Below are 8,170 nucleotides of genomic sequence, written 5' to 3' on the forward strand. Positions count from 1 at the left end.
AGCAATAATGTCATGTTTAGAAGGTTAATGATAACGTTAATGTGTAATGACACGTTTGAATTATATTAATAATGCAAATTTTAGAAAATACTAATACTATCAATGATTTGTTTTGAATAAACTAACAATGTCATGTTTAGAAGACACTACTACTTTAACATGTACTAATACTCACAAGTTTAGAATATAGCAATAATGACAAATTTAGAAAAATGATAAAATTTGGATTATATTAGTTTTGCCAAGTTTAGAATATACCAATAATGATAAGTATACGAGGTCCTAATAATGAAAAGTTTAGAAGGTATGTCTAATGATAAATTTAATGTGTAATAATAATGACAAGTTAAGAATATACTGATAATGACAATTTTAGAATATACTATTAATAATCAATCTAATGTGTACTAATATGGCAAGTTTATACTATACTAATGATGTCAAGTTAAGAAGGTAATATTGATAATAACGTTAATGTGTACTGATAATGACAAGTTTAGAATATACTGATAATGTTGTTTAGAAGGTACTGTACTGATAATACAAGTTTAGGAGATACTACTAATAATAGTTTTAATATGTATCAATAACGACGATTTTATATTATAAAAATAAAGAAAAGTTTAAAATACACTAATATTGGCAAGTTTGGAAGGTGTTATTATTGATAAGTGCAGATGGAGAGATGATAATGGCAGATGATAAAGGCAGTAAGGGGAAGATGGGCAGAATATTTTCGGGAGTTGCTTAATGTGAAGGAGGATAGGGAAGGAAAGATTGCTGCAGTGAGAAGTGCGAAGAAAATGAGAGTGATGAATGAGGAGAATGGAGGAAGGATGAGGTGAAGGATGGATGCCATGCGGAATGTCTGAAAAAGGTGGACTGGTTGGTGAGGTTATTTAATGTTTGTTGGAGAGAGGGTAGAGTGCCGGAGGACTGGAGGAGTGCCTGTATAGTTCCGCTTTACAAGGGGAAAGGGGACAAGTGTGAATGTAGTAGTTTCAGAGGGATTAGCTTGTTGAGTGTAGTTGGGAAGGCTTATGGGAGGATCTTGGTTGAGAGGATTAGGAGAGGAACAGATGGAGTAATTGGTGAGGAGCAGTGTGGATTTAGGACAGGTAGAGGTTGTGTAGATCAGATCTTTGTGGTAAGACAGATATGTGAGAAAGCTATAGGAAAGGGGAAGGATTTGTTTTGGGCTTTTATGGATCTGGAAAAGGCTTATGATAGGGTAGACAGAAAGGCACTGTGGGAGGTTATGAAGATATACGGTATAGGAGGAAAACTTTTAGGAGCTCTCAAGAGTTTTTATGAGAATAGTAGAGCTTGTGTCAGGATTAGAAATGGAGAGAGTGAGTGGTTTGAAGTAAAGGTAGGACTTCGTCAAGGATGCGTTATGTTACCCTGGCTGTTCAACTTATACATGGATGGGGTGGTGCGAGAGGTAAATGCAAGGGTAGTGGGCAAGGGATTGGAGATGGTCAAAGAAAATGGAGAAATGGAGAAAAGTGGGAGGTGAACCAGTTGTTGTTTGCGGACCAGACTGTGCTTGTGGCCTGATCGGAGGAGGGATTGAGGAAGTTGGTGGCAGAGTTTGGGAGAGTATGTGATTGAAGAAAGCTAAAGATAAATGTGGGTAAAAGTAAGGTGATGAAAGTGGCAGTAGACTGGAAGTGAGCATTAAGGGAGAGCGACTGGAGGAAGTGGATAGTTTTAGATACTTGGGTGCAAATGTGGAAGGGAGAGGTGGAGTAAAGGTGGAGGTAGAATGTAGATTGAGAGAAGCGAGTAAATGCCTTGGTGGATTAAAGAGTGTAATGAGGAATAGACATTTGGGAATGGATGCTAAGAGGAGACTGTATGGGGCAGAAACATGGAACACAAGAGAAGAAGAGAGAAGGAGTTTGAATGTGTTTGAGATGAGGTGTCTGAGAAGTATGATGAGGATTACTAGGCTAGATAGAGTGAGAAATGAGGAGGTGAGGAGGAAAATGGGGGTGGAAAGGGAGCTGGGAGATAGGGTTGATGAAAGAATGTTAGGATGGTTTGGACACATGGAAAGAACACACACATACACACACACACACACACACACACACACACACACACACACACACACACACACACACACACACACACACACACACCACACACACACACACACACACACACACACACACACACACACACACACACACACACACACACACACACACACACACACACACACACACACACACACACACACACACACACACACACACACCACACACACACACACACACACACACACACACACACACACACACACACACACACACACACATTATTAGTACACATTAAAGTTTTCATTAACAGTACCTTCTAAACTTCTTATTATTACGTGTCATTATTAGTACATATTAAAGTTATCATTAATAGGCACTCTTAAACTTATCATTAATAGGCACTCTTAAACTTATCATTTAGTATATTCTAAATTTGTCAATATTGGTACACATTAAAGTTATTATTTATAGTACGTTGTCACTCTTCCCATATTCTAAACTTTTATGATTAGTATGCTCTAAATTAACAATACCTTCTAAATTTGTCATTACTAATATATGAAGCCTTTCATTATTAGTGTATTCTAAACGTGTCATTATTAGTACAAATTAGTCATCATTAATAGTAGCTTCTAAACTTCTTTTTTGTTATTATTATACACAATAAAAATATTATTAATTGTATATTTACATTCTTCATTATTAGTATATTCTAAATTTATCATTATTAGTACGCATTAAAGTTATCTTTACAGATACCTTCTAATCTTGTTTTTATTGTTAGATTCTAAACTTGTCTGTGTTAGTATAATCTAATTTTTTCATTATTACTTTAAATAGTACCTTATCAACTTTCTTTATATGTATATTTTAAACTTGTCTATATTAGTACATATTAGCGTACTTTCTAAACTCATTATTATTATATTCTAAATTTTAAAGTTATCATTAATAGTACCTTCTAAACTTGTCATTATTAATACACATTATAGTTAATAGTTATAGTAACTCCTCAACTTATCATTAATATATTCTAAACTTATCTTAATTAGTATATTATAAATTTTCATTATTAGTACACATTTAAGTTATCATTAATGGTATCTTATCTTATCTTATCTTATCATTATTTCTATATTTTAAACATGTCAATATTAGATTCTTCTAAACTTGTCATTATCTTTTATTCTAAACTTTTTATTATTTGTATATCAAACCTTTCAGTATTAGTACATTCTAAAGTTATCATTAATAGTACTTTCTGAACTTGTTATTATTAGTATATTAAAAACTTGTCATTATTACTTAACTTTAAGGTTATCATTAATAGTTCCTTCTAAAACTGTAATTTTTAGTATATTCTAAGCATCTCATTACTATTAAGTTGTCATTAATAGTACCTTCCCGGTCTTTATTTGTATATTCTAAACTTAATATTAGTATACTCTAAATATGTCATTATTTAAGGTTACTACTACTAGTACACATTCAAGTTATCATTAAAAGTACATTCTAAAATTGTCATTATTAACTTATTCTAAACTTCTCATTATCAGTATATTCTACGCTTTTCATTTTGATAACACATTAAAGTTATTATCATTAGATTCCAAATTTTTATTTATTAGTACAAATTAACGTTATCATTAATAATATCTTCCAAACTTTTCATTATTAGTGCATTATGAAATTATCAATAATACTACCTTCTAAACTTCTCATTATTACCATAGTCTAAACCTGTCACACATTAAAGTATCATTAATAGTGCCTTCTATACTTGATATTATTACCATATTCTAAACTTTTATTATTAGTATTTCTATTATTAGTGTTTTACTATTGGTATATATTGAATTTATCATTTATCTTCTAAGCTTGTCTTTATTAACTTGCTTATTATTAGTACAAATTAAAGTTATCATGAGCAGTATCTTTCAAAGTTTTAATTGGTAATTTCTAATCTTTCCATTATTAGTACACATATCTGTACCTTCTAAACCTCTGATTATTAGAATATTGTAAACTTCTGATTATTAGTACATATTAAAGTTATTATTAACAATACCTTCTAAACTTGTCAAAGTTAAATGCATTTTTAATGTACATTATTAGTATATTCTATTTTTTCATTATTACTACATTTTAGTACATGCTGTAATTGACAGTTATAGTAACTTCTCAACTTGTTATTATTAGTATATTCTAAACTTGTGTTAATATAAACTTTCATTAACAGGACCTTCTAAACTTCTCATTATTACATGTCATTATTAGTACACATTTATGTTATCATTAATAAGATCTTTTAAACTTATCATTATTGCTATATTTCAAACATGTCAATATTAGATTCTTCTAAACTTTTCATTATTTTTTATTCTAAACGTTTTATTATTTGTATATTAAACCTTTTCAGTATAAGTACATTCTAAAGTTATGATTAATAGTACTTTCTAAACTTGTCATTATTAGTATATTCAAAAATTGTCATTATTACTACATATAAAAACGATAAAATTTAATAGTTCCTTCCAAAACTGTCATTTTTAGTATATTCTAAGCATCTCATTATTGGTATACATTAAAGTTGTCATTGATAGTATCTACCCGGTCTTTATTTGTATATTCTAAACTTATTATTAGTATACTCTAAATATGTCATTATTAGTTCACTTTAAGGTTACTATTACTAGTACACATTAAAGTTATCACTAAAAGTACATTCTCAAATTGTCATTATTAACTTATTCTAAACTTCTCATTATCAGTATATTCTAAACTTTTCATTTTGATAACATATTAAAGTTATTATTATTATGAATTTGTCAATAATACTACCTTCTAAACTTCTCATTATTACTATATTCTAAACCAGTCACACATTAAAATATCATTATTTGTTATTATCACCATATTCTAAACTTTTTATTATTAGTATATATTGAATTTATCATTTATCTTCTAAACTTGTCTTGTTTAGTATATTGTAAACTTGTACAAGTTAAAGTTATCTTGAACAGTACCTTTTAAACTTTTAATTATTGGTATATTCTAATCTTTTCATTACCTTCTAAACCTTTGATTATTAGTATACTTCTGATTATTAGTACACATTAAAGTTATCATTAACAATACCTTCTAAACTTGTCAAAGTTAAATACATTATTAATGTACCTTTTAAACTTGCCATTTGTAGTATATTTAATTTTTTTCATGATTAGTACATATTAAAGTCATTATTGGTGTATTCTAGTCTTTCCATTATTAGTACACTAGTACACATAAAAGTAGTCATCAACACATTCAAGTTATTATTGACAATACCTTCTAAACTGTCAACAAAATTTTAGGAAAGTTTTGTTTATCTTATTTTTTTATCGTTTGTATATGTAGTTTTATTCGCTGATTACAAAAATCACCTCATTTTTGTTCTAGCATCAATATTTATCTCATAAATGAGGAAAACATGTTTCTATAATCTCATCAATTTAACCAATATATAAAAAAAATAATGTTTGACCAAAAATAAAAAAATGATATGGTTATATAGGTACTACATTTATCAGAACAAATAGAACAAAATCACCAAAAATGAGAACGACAGGTGTATTTTACACACTTTCTACGTCTAAACACAATAACACTAACGCTTGAACGTGCTTTTCTTTTGTGCACTGCCTCGAATCAAGCTCCACACGTAGTCGCCCATCATAGATTCACTCCATCTTCCCTGATAGTTAGATAGTTAGATAGTTAGATAGTTAGATAGTTCTCCATAGTTAGAATGTCCTGATGAAACCGTTCACCATGCTCTTCACTCACGTCTCCCAAATTCTCTCTGAAGAAGTCCAGGTGCGAATGCAAGTAGTGTAGCTTAACTGACATTCTGCAGCCAAGTTTTCTATAACATTCAATTAAATTTTCTGCCAGCTCCTTGTAGTTTCACATTTTTTGTTGCCCAAAAACCCTTTTACTATCAGCCGAAAAGCTTGCCATGCATTTTTTTCAACACTTGACATTTTGTTTTCCAACTCTTCAGATGCCAACATCTCTCTTATTTGTGGCCCAATAAAAATGCCACCTTTGACTTTGGCCTCAGATAAGTTTGGGAACATTAAACGGATATGTTTAAAGGCTTCACTTTGTGGGCTTAATGTTTTCATGAATTGTTTCATAAGCCCAAGCTTTATGTGCAGTGAAGGAAGCAATATTTTCTCTCTTTGAACAAGAGAATTGTTAAGTACATTGCGTGTACCAGGAGTTAATGTTCTGCATCTGCTCTGCTGTCCCACAGACAGAGGAAACAAGAATACTTTGTATAACCACCCTGTAGTCCAAGCAGGAATGCTAGCATTTTGAAGTCTCCACATACATCCCAATTGTGTTGTGTGTAATTGATCATGTGGTGGAGCTGTCAATAAATAAACGCCATTCAGAAGAGTTGTATTCAATGCCTATTTCACCAAAAAGACTGGCAACATCAGAGCAGTAACAAAGCAAATTGCCTTCCAAAACTTTGTAGAAACTGGAAAAACTTAGATGCTTTTTCCTGTACACAGAAATCTTGCAACTCCTTTAAACGAGATGTCAAGATCTCTGCCTTTTCCCTGATTAAGTCATCTAGTTCGGGTTGTGTAGGGAAATGTGGGGAGCTGCTTGATCCTGCTATATTGAAGGTATCATTATCGCTATCTTCAGATTCATCAGTTTCTGCAATCACGGATATGGAAGGAGGAGTTGAAATAGGTAAATCTTCACAATGTGGCACGGGAGCAATAGAAGATGGAATGTTCGGATATACAACAGCAGTTCTTCTATCTTTACCCATCTTGTACTTAGATATGTCGACAATGCAAAAGTAACAGTCATCATGGTGGTTAGTTGGTTCTCTCCAAATGCGAGGAATTGCGAATGGCATACACTTGCGACTGCCACGTAACCACCCTTCCAAGGTTGACCGACAACTTCTACAGCATACATGAGGTGCCCATGGTATGTCCTGATCACCCATAGGCATGCCAAAATAAGCCTCATAAGCAATGAAACACTTTGATACCTGTACAATCGTGTGTTTGGTCTGCTTGGGGCTGATGTAATATCCGCAGACAAAACAGAAAGAGTCTGGAGACAAACGGCAAGATCTGCTTTTGGTAGCCATAACTATACAATCTGAAAAGACAAAAACACGTGCTATAGCAAAGGGAATTAAGCATTCACTTGCTAACTAGATTACACAGTGAAATACCTAAGCATTTACAAATATAGTAACATAACAATAGAGAATCGAACATATGATCCACAAAAAGTAACGTAAGCACGTCTCAACGCAACGCATCTCACTCTATGACAGTTCAAGCAACACTGACGCTGCAGTGGCGCGTTCCTGTGTGTTGCAGCTGTGCTCGCTTCATAATCAAAGTGGCAAATGTTCTTTTTAGAACAGAAATTCCGAAAAATTACCCTATAAATATGAAAATGTGTGATATCTCATTTATAAAAAAAAATATTGACATTATGGCAAAACCAAGGTCACATTCGTAATCAGCATGTCAAATTTAGTATAAAAACATACCAAACTTTACATAAACAAAAATTTGTTGCACAGTGTTATTAATGTACCTTTTAAACTTGTCATTATTAGGATATTACAAACTTGCCATTTTTAGTATATCTATTCTTTTTCATGATTAGTACATATCAAAGTAATTATTGGTATATTCTAGTCTTTCCATTATTAGTGCACATAAAAGTTATCAACTGTATCTTCCATTATACGTATATTGTAAACTTGTCATTATTAGTACACATTAAAGCTATTATTAATAAGACCTTCTAAACTTGACATCATTTGTATATTACAAACTTGCCAGTATTAGCATATTCTATTTTTTTTTGTCATTATTAGTGCACATTAAAGTTATCTTGCAATAGTACCTTCTAAACTTGTCATTATATTCTAAACTTGTTATTACTAATACACATTAAAGTTATTATTAACAATACCTTCTAAGCTTGTCATAATGAGAATATTATAAATTTGTCCTTATCAATACACATTATCAGGATATTCTATAGTTGTTATTATTAGTACAAATCAAATTTATAATGGATACCTTCTA

This window comes from Oratosquilla oratoria, chromosome 40, assembly GCF_046742065.1.
Source record: "Oratosquilla oratoria isolate Oo_2021 chromosome 40, ASM4674206v1, whole genome shotgun sequence".
Lineage (NCBI taxonomy): Eukaryota > Metazoa > Arthropoda > Malacostraca > Stomatopoda > Squillidae > Oratosquilla > Oratosquilla oratoria.